General features: G+C 42.4%; 1 long non-coding RNA gene across 1 annotated transcript; it reads left to right on the top strand.

Moving 5' to 3' along the window:
* Window positions 1-619: 619 nt before the first annotated feature.
* On the top strand, window positions 620-5,621 carry LOC134807777 (uncharacterized). Its single transcript, XR_010149032.1, has 2 exons — window positions 620-746; window positions 5,416-5,621. It is a non-coding gene; the product is annotated as an uncharacterized LOC134807777 (long non-coding RNA).
* The last annotated feature ends 7,996 nt before the right edge of the window (window positions 5,622-13,617 follow it).

Genomic DNA, 13,617 nt, shown 5'->3' with positions numbered 1-13,617 from the left:
GCTGTGTCAAAATACCTTTAAGGAAAAAAGATGATTTGAAAGGTATAAACCCAACGAAAGTAATAGCACAGTTACAGTTTTTGTGTTTGGGCAGATTTTAAGACATTTCTATGTATTTTTCTGACACAATGTATCCTAAGGACTGCCGTAGACGTAGATTAGTCTGATTTTAGGCCATTGCTTTGCAGCATTATGCAGTTTTTATCTGAAAGACGTTTCAAGAGGGGGAGCTAGTTAGCTAATTAATTAGAGATTGTGACTTAAATTTTTCAGACAAGAGATACTTTCCGAGTTTAAGGAGAACCCGAAGAAAGCTGCGTTTCCGTATCCGTGCCATGGGAAGTCTCCTGTCCTGTTTCCACTCTGCCTTCTCCATAAAGCAGGCTGATTATCAGGGCCCTCACACAAGCCCAGCGTGGTAGCTGATTAAGGCTTGACAAGCAAAAAGCAAATAGGATTTCTAATCATGTGTCTCATAGAAATGGAGCCACAAAAACCCAAAGAATTGCCATTACACCCCAAGTCATGCAATTTAGAGCAACTCAGGAAATAGGTGCACACAAGCAAACCATGTGGTTAAAGCCTTTGGAACTGGTTTGAGCAAAGCTGTAGGTGATTTGTCAAAATCATCTGCAAAACCAGATTTCTAACACCTCCCTGCTGTGTATCTCATTTCTGCTGATGTGTGGTGCTTCATAAGATGGGGACGTTAAGCATGCAGCAACTACAGTCATTTGTTCTCAGAGGTGAGTGTTGCAGTTATTTTTATTACTTTTTCTCTTCTTTACTCTATTCCTTGCCTCTCGCCAGACATTCCTTAAACCACCTATCAACTCTCCCCTCACAGTCTTCCTTTTCTGTCTGCATTCTTTTTTTGAACCCAAATCTAACTTAGCTGCTTTTGTGGTTTTTCTATTCACTTTGTCAATTTCTCCCTTGGTTAGAAAATAAATTCCTGTGCACACTCACACCTATGCAAGGGCTGCTCTCAGACATAGCAGGAGGCCAACTTCAGCCTCAGCCTCTTGAGCAAACATTCCCAAGAGGGAAGAGCAACATGGGTGTGTGTGTGTGTGTGTGTGTATTGTGTTTATTTGTATGAAATGTCAATAGGGCATACTAATAGCTTGTGAACAAGTATCTATATCAAGATAGACAACCCCAATACATTCGACATGTTGAATATTTAACATAAATCACACATTTCTTGTGAATTGTGAGCAATATAGTTGTACTTATGTGTATAGATATGTGTACATTTATACATGTATATATATAAGGTACTCTCTATAGAGTACCTTATAGCTTACAAAGTGATTTCAAGTACATTTTCTCACTTGACCTAGAAGAGAGAATAAGTAGAATGTGCACATCTTACTCCACAGGGAACCCCTCTTGGAGGCCGGTCTCAGAGCTAAGGTGATAAATGGGGCCAAGAACAGTGGCTGATGCCTGTAATCCCAGCACTTTGGAGGCCGAAGTGGGTGGATCACCCGAGGTCAGGAGTTCGAGACCAGCCTGACCAACATGGTGAAACCCTGTCTCTACTAAAAATATAAAAGTTAGCCAGGCATGGTGGTGGGCACCTGTAATCCCAGCTACTCGGGAGGCTGAGGCAGGAGAATTGCTTGACCCGGGAGACAGAGGTTACAGTGAGCCAAGATCACACTCCAGCCTGGAGGACAGAGCGAGACTCTGTCTCAGAAAAAAACAAACAAACAAAAAAAAAGATGGTAGATGGAGTGTGACAGTTTGTGTTGGCATTTTGGCTTGGCAGAATTAAAGCCTAAAGTGCAGGGCCAAAAAGAGCCAGATTTGCAGCCTAGCTTCACCACTCCCTAACCATATTGCGCTTGGGCACGTTCCTTAATCTCTCTATGTCTCTGAAACAAGAGGAAAAATCTGTCTCTTAGAGTTATTTGTGCAGAGTGAGCTACGATGTGTAAAATGATAGCCATTATAGCATGCACGTGAGCATGTACTATTAAACATAAGCAATCATTTGTGAAGCATGTTGAGATGCACATTGTCTAGCACCCCTGAGCCACCTTGGCTGTCCCGTAGCAGTCCCCAAGAGTCCTTTTCTAACATGGTTATGCCAGAATAATTTGGTTAGTTCAGGTGGGGTGAGCACAGTGGGGCAGGAACTGTGTCTAGTGGTTGCTGGGCAGTTTTGCACCTGGAGCTATCACAGTCAGTTTTGTTGCACAAATGTGTGCCAAGCACTTTTCATAGGTCAGAAGCTAGATAATAGTGTGCTTGTAAGCAAGCAATGAGAAATAAGATGGGAGCTCTTATTGGGGTTCCCTAGCTTCACCATCTTCAGTAACTTCCATCTTTGGTTCTGGCGGGCTTTTCTGAAGGACAGAACAGAAGCACATGATAAAGGTGGGGTTGAGAATTCAAAAGAGATCTTTAGAAGTAGAACAGGGCCAGGGCCCATGTTAAGATTGAACTTTAAGGCCAGGCACGGTGGGCTCACACTTGTAATCCAGGAACTTTGGGAGGCCAAGGTGGGAGAATTGCTTGAGGCCAGGAGTTCAGGACCAGCCTGGACATCATAGTGACCCCCTATCTCTGTTAAAATAAAAATTTAAAAAAATTAGCCAGGCATGGTGGTGCACATCCATAGTCCCAGCTACACAGGAGACTGAAGAGAAAGGATCTCTTGAGCCCAAGAAGTTGAGGCTATAGTGAGTTGTGATCATGCCACTGCGCTCCAGCCTTGGGGACAGAGCAAGACACTGTCTCCAGAGACAGAGAGAGAGAGAGAGAAATGAAACTTTGGGAAGGAATGAGAGTGATCACCAGGTAGTGCTTCTGAGGAAGCTTGCTCTGATGGAGCTGACAAAGTGCCTTTATCTACTATGGATTAAGCATTACAACCCAAAAATCCAAAATCTAAAGTGCTCCCAAATCCAGAATTTTTTGAGCAGTTACATGACACTCAAAGAGAATGCTTATTGGAGCATTTCAAGTTTCAAATTTTTGGATTTGGGATGCTCGATGGGTAAGCATAATGCAAATATTTCAAAATCTGACAGAACTCAAAATCCAAAACACTTCTGGTCCCAAGAACTTTTGATAAGGGATATTTAATCTGTACTACCCTACCATGAAAATGAAGTCTCAGGAGAAATGAGTTCTATGCTTAAGACTGAAAAGTTACAAAACTTTATTCTTTGTCTAGGAGAGACATGAAAGCTATAGGGAAAGGGATGCAATTATTATCGTTGGTTTTAACCTTTTTGAACTCAGTCTAATTCACAGTGAGATTAATGACAGTGTTTATTGAGCTTTTCCCACTTGGCCAACAATATGTTAGGGGTGGCAATCCCGATAACAACCTAAGAAGTAGACTTCCCATTTTACAGATAAGGAAACTGAGGCTTGGAAGGATTGACTTGCCGAAAGGCACAGACACAGGAAACGGCAGCAGTGCGATATGCCTCTAGATAGTCAATCTGGGGCTTGCTCTCTTCACAATAATGACAGTAGCCACTGCATAGGGGCCTGGTGAGGACTGGAGACAACACATGCAAAAGAACCAACAGATTCTCGGCGCAGTGCATTCATACACGTACGGATGTCATGTATGAAAGTGCCTGGAAAAGGGCGGCCATTGCACATTCCTTTTGCACTTGGGAAAACTTCATTAAATTATACCGTGTAGTCAAATGGTTAGCCCGATTTGGTGTATGACTGAGAAATGGGTGATGCCCTCCTGGCCTGAATTCAGGAAACTGCACATCAGGGGAGCAGAGCTAAACTCTTAGGGACCCAGAGTGGAATTGTTTAAAGGCTAAATCACCCCCAAACCGCACGCAGTTCTCGTTAAAGTTAACGGCAGTGGCTCATGTGTGCGTGCACACTGTGTGACCCTCCATAGGGAAGGAGAGCAGCAGTGTCCTCAAGGACGAAGCCCTTCCAGCCGAGCCCCCATTGGTAAAGAACCTGACAGAGGAAAAGATGCTTCTGTTTTTGGGAAAAGGCACATTATACGAATCCAGGGCACTGCCGGAATACAGCCCTGTAAGATATATCAGTACATTCATATGCGTGCTCCTATCACCCATCCAACAAATTGAATGAAATTAAGAAAGGAGCAGTCATCATAAGTCATATCTACTCAGAAATGTATATTTAAAAGCAGGCCGCTTTGGACAATGCTTCGCTCATTAAGACTCTTTTTAGGTGCATTGTTTACTGTGTAAACCCTGATTAATTTACAGTTTTTCTTTTTGCCTGACTCATAATTACTCTATGGAAAATACAATTTTGGAGAATACAACATTAACTACATAGGATTGGTATTAACAGTCATGGACCCACTGAAGGCGAGTTTTACTATTCGCTCAATGAATGTCCTTCAGTATCTCTAAATTAGATGGAAAAACATCTATGATTTCAGGGCCCATTTAAATAAATTAAAGCCAGAAATGAGTGTGCTTACTTTGTGTGGATCCAAACATTTGCCACTGTTTTCCTGTCTTCCCTTTCTACCATTAAATTCAACCCGACCTTTAGAATTTATGTCCCCCAAGCAGAAGATAGATGATTCCCGTGTATCATCCTTGTATTAAATGCCTTCCATGCACTAAGCACTAGGAAAATAGGGAGGAAACAACACCCTGGATCCTTTTCTCAAGTAGCTCTCAGTGCAGCGGGCTTAGCATGGAGACAGAAGCAGCAAAATGTTGTGGGAAGTGTCTGTGTAACATGCAGCATGGCTGTTATTTAATCTCAATTAAAAGGATGAGAAAGTTGAGGTTTCCTAAAGTTAAGGAGCTCCCCTAGGTCCATAGTTAGCAAGAGCTAGAGACAGAATTCCAAACCAAAGCAGTCTGCTCGAAAAGCCCAGTTTTGTCCCACCCCTTCCCTAAGCATTTGTTCAGATGGGAGTGAACAATGCATAAAACTGGCTGTGGCACTCGGCTGACCTGAGATCTAGTGGTGGCCTTATTCCCTGCTTGCAAACTCTCACTGACATGCAAACCCTTGCTGACTACTTCATATGAGAAGGCAGCACCATTCCTGTGTCACGTATGAATGCAATTTTCCTGAGATATTTTTATTTTCTGTTGCTTGTTTTTAAATAATTAATGCCATTGTAACAGCAGCCTCTCTTCATTTAGGAGGGCATTTCCACTCTGAATTTCCAGTTCCAAACATTTCAGTTTTCCACCAAGACATCATTCCTGGGTTTGGGATTCCTGAATTTTCTCCACACAGAGGTGACTGCTTTCAGTGGAAAACTTAGTGAAATTGCATTGTTCTCCCTGAAGTATCTATGAAACCAAAACAATGTTACTGCTATATGACATGTTGTAGGCATTCTCAATACATTTGGAAAATGCAAAAGTAACTGTGATCTAACATCTCAAACTGGCTATGGATTTCTTTTCCTGTGGTCAGGTCTGGACCAAAGAGAAACAAGAAAAGCTGGAGTCACACTACCAAAGGCCGAAGCTGAGCAACAGAGCTCTGGAGTCAGCTGCCTGGGTTCAGCATGCAGCACTGCCGTGGACGATCTGTCTCTCTTGCATATATGACTTACCAGTTTTACTTTCAGGCTCTCCATTTCTAATTAAACGAGATGCAGAAATGCTGGTGCCTTGCTATGATGTTTGCAGTTATTATTTCTAGGAAAAAAATATTATTGTTACTCAGTATCTGGTACATCAAAACTAAGCCAGAAACATTTAAAAAGAACAAAAGTATCATTTCTACTTAATTCTCTAGCTACTTGGACAACTGGACTATGCCCCTCCTTTCAAGGGAGGGCAAAGCATTTCAGAAAAGAACTAAGTGCTATTTCTCTGCTTCAGGAATGTCTCCCATATGGAAAAGAATGTGGCTTCAGGGAGTAGCATGTGTTGTAAAGGTGGATGGGTCTAACTTCATGGACAGCTCTGACATCCACTAGCTATGCCACCTGATGCAAACCACTTGGGCTGTCTGTAGTTTCGTTTATCTTTCTGGAATTGGTAATAACAACCACCTGGCAAGATCGCTGTTATGAATACGGAGGATCAAAGTTGTGAAGTTATTTTGTAAAGTGAAATGTTCTTAAAATTGGATTTTAACAGTGTCAACGAAAAGTAGATTTTTGACATTTATCAAGAGTTCAGCTAATGAAAACAAGTATGGATAATAGTTACATAGAACTGTCTACTTTACTCAGTACTTTAGCATATGCTATTATACTTAATCTTAAAAAGTAGAAAATTATACAAGCCATGTATTACTATTATTGTGGTGGTTGTCGTTGTTCTCAATTACACACTGAATATTAAGACCTCTCAGGTAGCAGCTGGAAGGACATTGTATCCAGTTTCCTGATTGTTTTCAATGGAATAATCATGTATACATGCACTACTAATGAGACAATGGTGATTCTAAAAGCTTAATCAGGGGGACTTTTGTGTATTCCAAATCTACTATAAATAAAGAAACACAGAAATGAGAAAAATGTACATTAGCAAGAAAATGTACACCAGCATTCAGGCTTAGGCTTTTGAGAGCAATATGATAAATAGAAATAGAATTTCACAAATTTAACATTGTGCTAATCGAGGAATGAATGAAAAAGTGGTCAGCAGTCTAAATGGAACATAACACAAAGAGATCTCGTAAACAGTAAGCTTTGTGCAGGACATCTCTTGGGGGTCCCAGGTGTTGGGAGAGTCAGGGAGCGATGTCTATTGTTTGAACAGCAATAATACAAAGTTGAAGTGGGACAATATTCACCACCATAGCTTGATGGAATTAGCCTTTCAAAAGATTGAGTTTATTTATTTAGAAATTGCCTTACCCCCTTTTTATAAATGTGGCAAATCAGCAATGACGGTGACATTCTTTTAATTCAAAACATCTGTTCAATCTACGGTCTGCTCTCCTAGATGGATTTTAAGAGTGCGGGTTTGTCTTCCAACTAATGTTCCCCTGTCAATTAACTATCATTTCCTGTTCTTATTAATCAATTAGATCTTTTCCACTGCCTCAGACTATTCTTCATTCAACATTTGTTTTTTATCTAAAATGTCGCAGACTGTTCTAAGCATTAAGAGTAAAATGTCTTAGAAGAAATAAATCAAGTTGAGTGGGTATCACAAACCACTCAACTAGTGGCCGAGTCAGAAATCTAAATGATGTTTTTGAGGAATCTTCCTCCGCCTCCCCTTTACCTATCCAGTCATCCACCAACCTTGCTGTAGCAGCTTCTGAATACCAGTATCTCTTGGGGTCCCCTGCTCCTCTCCATTCCCACTTCCGCTCCTTTGATCTGGACCCCTGTGGAGTTTGCGAGAACAGTCCCAAGTCTGCCCTCACCTCTGACACCAACTGCAAAATTAAGGAACAGTCCCTTAAGGCTTCCCTACCTTCAACACCAGTTGCATGTTTGGGAGTTCCCAAGACCACTCTTCATTTTGATACTTCACTGCAAGTACTCACAGAACTCGCTGAAAGTGGTTATACCCTTAGTTACAGTTGAGTACAGCTAACGAACACAGATGAAAGTCAGCCACAGGAAGCAGTGCATGGGTCAATCCAGCAGGGTTCCACACATGGAGCTGCTGGCATGCCCTCCGGTGGATGGTGGGCAGCCTTAGTTCTCAGGTAAGACGTGTGATAGCATGCAGAGAGCATTGCCATCCAGGGAAGCTCCCCTGAGCTTTGGTGTCCAGAGTGTTCACTGTACTCAATAACATGAAGTTAATTGGCCTCTCCTTTCATTGATCTCAGTCTCTAGTCCCTTGAGGGATGACTTCATGACCCAAAGCCCCCACCTGAAATCACATTGTTAGACCCTCCAGGTGTGAGCCAAGGCCCCCGAACAAACGGAAACACTCCTATTGGGCACAATATTCCCAGAGCCTAGAGATTCCTTCCCAGGACCTGAGGACAAGTGTCAGACTTCTTTTTGGAAAGAGCAGATTCCTTACCTAAAACACCTAGTCTTTCACATGGAGTCACACAATATTCTTTTCACTGGTTTCCCTGACTCCAGGCTTGCCTCTCTCCAATCCATTCTCCATCTTTCTGATGAATAGGTAGTTTTAAAAGCCAATGTGATAAGGTCACTCATCCATTAACATTTGCCTAGGAATCCTTCATTACTCTTAGGATCAAGTTCAAACCCCTTAACGTGGCTTAATGGCTGTAAGAGACAAGATAAGCACAGAGTAGTTGATAAAGATGGAGGAATCAGAAACTACTATATATTTTATTTTTTTAATATAAAAAGTACCATTTAGAACATTCCAGAAAAAAAAAAAAAACTATTATCTACACAAAATGCTTGGTCAGGAAATCCAGCATGTAAGGAAAATTGGCCTCAAATTGAGAAAGGGATGAATCAATGGTGACTGGAATAAGGCCTTTTTGATGATACTTTTTTCTTTGCTATGACTGAAATCAGAGTACGTGAAACCATTTACCAGTGTATTAAAGGCACTGACAGGGAAAAAAGCAGAATGGCATTGTGCAAAAAAAGATGGGCTTTGAAATCAAACAGCCTTTCAATGGCAGCTGTGCCATACACTATGTAACCTTGTGCAGCTTGCTGAACTCTTACAGGCCTTCGATTTCCGATCCTTTAATGCCTTTAGAAATGCTTCTCTTATGGATTTGTTGTTGTCAAGATGCAACGGATTTTTGTACTTTTTTTTTTTTTTTTAATTTATTTATTTTTTGAGATGGAGTCTTGTTCTGTCGCCCAGGCTGGAGTGCAGTGGTGCGATCTCGGCTCACTGCAACCTCCACCTCCTGGGTTCAAACGATTCTCCTGCCTCAGCCTCCCAAGTAGCTGGGATTACAGGCACACACCACCACACCCAGCTAATTTTTGTATTTTCAGTGGAGACAAGGTTTCACCATGGTTGGCCAGGCTGGTCTCGAACTCCTGACCTCGTGATCCACCCACCTTGGCCTCTCAAAGTGCTGGGATTACAGGTATGAGCCACCGTGCCTGACCAAATTATTGTACTTTTTAAAGACCATAGTGTATTTGAAACAGTCCTAGGCCTTAGGGAAACAACACTGAATAAGAGAGATCTAATCCTTCTTCTCATAAAGCTTAAGATCCCTTGTCAATACACTTGGCAAAGAGTAGGCATTTAAAAAAATTGTTTGGTTTGCTGATTCTCAGAGATCTTCCAAATGAACACTCACATCCAGTCCAGGCTGGGGTAATGGGGACAGCATTTCCTGAGGATGCCACAGGAGGCAAATCTATTTCAGATGTTTTGATGATAAGGAATTTGTAATCTACAAGTGGGCTTTTAAATCATGTGTCATATAGTACACACTTAATTTTTTAAGGAGACTAAAGCGGGAGAGAAACAGTGTCCTCAGGGGATGGTGACTGGCTTTGGTGGTCTAGAGCCCCTGCAGCCCATGGGCCACCTTGACACAGAAAGATCTGTGCCTGCCATGACTGCAAAACAGGCAATTTATGTACAACAGTCGTTATCTTTGGATTGGCTTCCAGAGGGCGACTTTTTTCCTTCTTTTCTGCATTTTCAATATTTTTTCTTGATTTTGAGTAAGCATTGCTTTAATATTAGCAAAGATAAAGCAGACTTCTTAGTCAAAAGTTAGTAAAACTGATTAAATTGATACATTAAGAATAACAGCATGGTGTTAAGGAGGTAAGAGTGAAATTTGCCAGATATTATCTACTAATGAAAGTGTTGTTTCACTGTGTTTGAGTTTGGGGCTATGTATTTGCTAAGAAACATTATGCGGTAGGGGCATGGGCTGGCCCTGCCTCAGTGGCTGTCATATGGAAGAGCTGAAGTTTAAGGAGCAGGAGCAGAAGAAAGAGAATAAGGAAGCGCAGTATTTAAGGAGAATGGACTTCAGAGTCAGAAACCTGGGTATGCTTCTCTGCTCACCTATAAATCAGCTCATGAGCTCAGCTGCATTTCTATACCTCTGATTCAATAAGAATTAAGTAAGGAGATGCATGTTCATGTATGTCTTGTGCCTGAAACAAAGTATCTGAAAAACGTTAAGGCAATTCTGCAAAAACTGATTGAGGAGCAATCCTGGCAACCCCTTCTGCAGGGGGCAGGTGGGGATGATGCCTGCAAGTCAGGCTGCAAACAGCTTCCATTTATGTCAAGCTCTGAAAGGGGAAGAACTAGAGTCAACACAAAGGACTCAATGATGACAGTGAGTGAGTGAGGGCTGCTGAGGCCACTGTGAGTAATTCTATTCATATGGCCCACCAAACATATTTGAAGGAGAAAAGAAAAGCAATCTAGCTTCTATTTAGAAATGGTCAGGGGGATAGAGAGACCACTTCTCTACTAAAAATACAAAAAATTAGCTGGGCGTGGTGGTGCACACTTGTAGTCCCAGCTATTCGGGAGGCTGAAGTGGGCGGATTGCTTGAGCTGATGTTGAGGCTGTAGTGAGCTGTGATCATGCCACTGCACTCCAGACTGGGCAATGAGAGTGAGGTTCTGTCACAGTTACCTAAGAGTGCCGAGATCCAGGCCTTCCCCAGGGAGGCAGTCTCCTCCCTGGTACCCTCCCCAGTCACAGTGCAGACCCTGACTGCATCTCCAGTCAACACCTCTCTCGGTCACAGAAATGAAGACATCTTTCACAGGTCACAAGCCTCCGTCCAAGGACAGTCTCAAAAAACAAACAAACAAACAAAAAACAATGGTCTAGGGGAGCTAAGGAAAAACCTATTCCTGGACTCTCCATGAAGATGCAGAGGGACTGATTTTCCTGTCTGTGAGGACGAACTTCTTTGCACCCAGATGGAAGGAAGCAGCATTTTGTCAGATTGTTACGTTAACCATCCCAGGCTGTGGCTCATCCTAGGCCATGCCTGTCTCAGTCTTCCCTTGACCACCGGATTTTATGGTCTCTATTCAGATTAATGGAGAAACGAAATAGTGGCTTTTGAAATCATGCTGCTGTACAATATGTCCACAGTACTTGGAAACCTAGAATAAGGATTTAATGGTAAGCAGGGTCAGTTAGCATTAGATGTCTGTTTCTTGGTTCTTTTGCTATTGCCATTTTCTTCTTTTCTTCTTGTTCTGTGTGAAATTCCAGCCTCGTTAAGGATTAAACATATTAAAAGTAATTGCAAAAACCACAATTGCTTTTGCACCAACCTAATACTTCACTTGATGGTAAATTTCTATCTCAATTAGACGAACTTTTTTCCCAGGTTTCTTTTTCAATAAATGAATTTATCCAACAGTGCCAAGGCACAAAATTAACCAGTTCTGAATTGATTAGCGATAACAATGCCAGATCCAGGCCTTCCCCAGGGAAGCAGTCTCCTCCCTGGTACCCTCCCCAGTCACAGTGCAGACCCTGACTGCATCTCCAGTCAACACCTCTCTCAGCCACAGAAATGAAGACATCTTTCACCGGTCGCAAGGACAGTAGGGCAGGCCCCACCTTCTGTGTGTTCTTCACACCAACCCGGGTGTCTAGCAGGGGCCAGAGCAGCCCTAAAGGAGTCTCTCTGGCAAGTCTCCACCACGTCAAAGCTCCCGCCCTTCTTCATCAAGGGCACTGATGATGCAAGCATAGCATGGAAAGAAGCACCTGGAAAACAGGATCATAGACAGTATTGCAGGAACAGCCCCTGCAGTCAGGACCTTATTTCTGGAATATTTATGCCTCTTCAGTCTTGCTTCAATAATCTTTGCCAGGACAAGGCAGTCATCATGAAAACCACTGCGTCCAATGACTGCTGAGTCTGTTAATTTCTAACACTTGGGGCTGTCCTGGCTGTAAATTGACAACCTTTCACCCAGTGTCTGAAGAAACCATTGAAAACTCTTCTCCAGCAATTGTCAATATGTGTCTCTGCCGAAAGCACAGGGCACAAAGGGCACGTGCAAAGGGGCTGCAGCACTGTGTGGTTCCATCCTCCTGGGACCTGAGTACCTGGCTGCAAAGGACAACATCCCACAGCTGTGCCTGCAGCAGCCATTAGAGTTTCTGCTGTGTCACAGTGAGATGGAGGCCCCTAGACCAGCATTCGTAAGTGCCCCAATCATGGTATTCATCATTTCATCATTAGCTGGACTGATTCCTTCTCCTCAGATAAACCACAGGCCATGAAAGAAGGTAATGTATAGACCATGATACAATGCAAAGGGCTGTTCTAGAGGTATGTACCAGGTACAGTTTCACTACATAAGAGGGAAAATTGACTCTGTGTGCAAAAGTTAGGGAAGGCAGCACAGAGAGGAAGGTTCCTCAGTTAAGTTTTGAATGATGAGCAGAAGTTTGCATCTTTGCAAATGAAAACATATGGGTCTGTGCAGAAGCACCTTGACCCACAAAATGCAAGCACTTTCACATGTCATGTATGGAGAATCTGAGAGAAAGCACAGAAAAAAATGAGGCTGGGGTGCCAGAGGCCAGCCCATGGAGGAGCTTGAATATATCAGCTGAAAGGAGGTTGGCACCATCTTACAGGCAATGGAGAGCCAATTAAAGGTTTCAGTGGGGGCAGGATTATAATCAAGTTGCTGATTAAACAAAAGAAAATATGCCACATGAACACCAAAGATGTCTTCTTAAATCCAAATGCATTTTTTTTAAACCAACCTTCATTTACCCATATCTCTGAGTCAGGTCAAGAGGTACAGCAAACCACACCAGATAGTGAAGCCCGTTGCCTGAAGGGCTTCACTTTCTAAACTTTGGGGGATCTGACAAGGAATGAGGGGCAGGTTTCCTATTAACTTCTTTAATTAGCAGACAGCCTCATCTCTGAACTACGCTAACAGCCACGAGAAAATAACTGTGTTTCTGAAGAACACACCACTTCCGGCTCCTAGCTCAGATGTCATTAGTAATGGCCTCCCACCTGTGTCTGCGAAGTGTCTTTCCTGTTTTAGGCTGCAGCCAATCCCTTGGCTCTCTGTGGTATCCCACAGCCTGCATGGTATCACCTTAATTTTGATTAGGTTCCCAGATCCCAAAGACAGAAAAAGTTTTGCAGCCTGTCATTGGTGATATCAGACCCACAACTAGACTTCCCCTGGGAACAGGCCACTGAGCTGGGATTCTAGGCCTTTAATATTTTCACAGCATCACACTGCAAACTTTCTCATGGTATTAAGTTTCTGTGGGATTCATGATCGTTTGCAACAATCCCAGTTACTTACCTGTGGCTAAATGTTTCAGCTCTGTCCTACTCCAGGATGGCAATGAAGCCATCATGCTTAGTCTTAGATCTAATGTGTAATTAAATTTTAATCTAAATATCATAAAGGTATTTTTTTTAAAACCAGTTATGAACTCCAAAAGACATTATAGAATGGTAATATCATCCCATTCTCATTCTCTCCCCATGTTATCTCTCCAATTCCAGAACTCAGACAAATAAATAAAGTTTCCATAAAGAGGGTATTTTTCTTTGTTTTGATTTGTGGAATCCAGGTTTCAAAAATGCTCCAAGTTTCTTACAATCCATTTTCCCCTTTCTGTCTGCCTGTCTGTTTGAGAAACCATGATTTTCTCAGAGTAAAGGATGCTATCACAATTGTGAAATCTTAAATTACCTCTGCCAGGCAATAATCAAAATGGCAGTAGTAACATATTAGGAATGTTCTCCCAGTGGCA

The sequence above is a fragment of the Pan troglodytes genome, chromosome 12, assembly GCF_028858775.2.
Source record: "Pan troglodytes isolate AG18354 chromosome 12, NHGRI_mPanTro3-v2.0_pri, whole genome shotgun sequence".
NCBI classification, from domain to species: domain Eukaryota; kingdom Metazoa; phylum Chordata; class Mammalia; order Primates; family Hominidae; genus Pan; species Pan troglodytes.
This window is presented reverse-complemented; position numbering and strand designations above follow the sequence as displayed.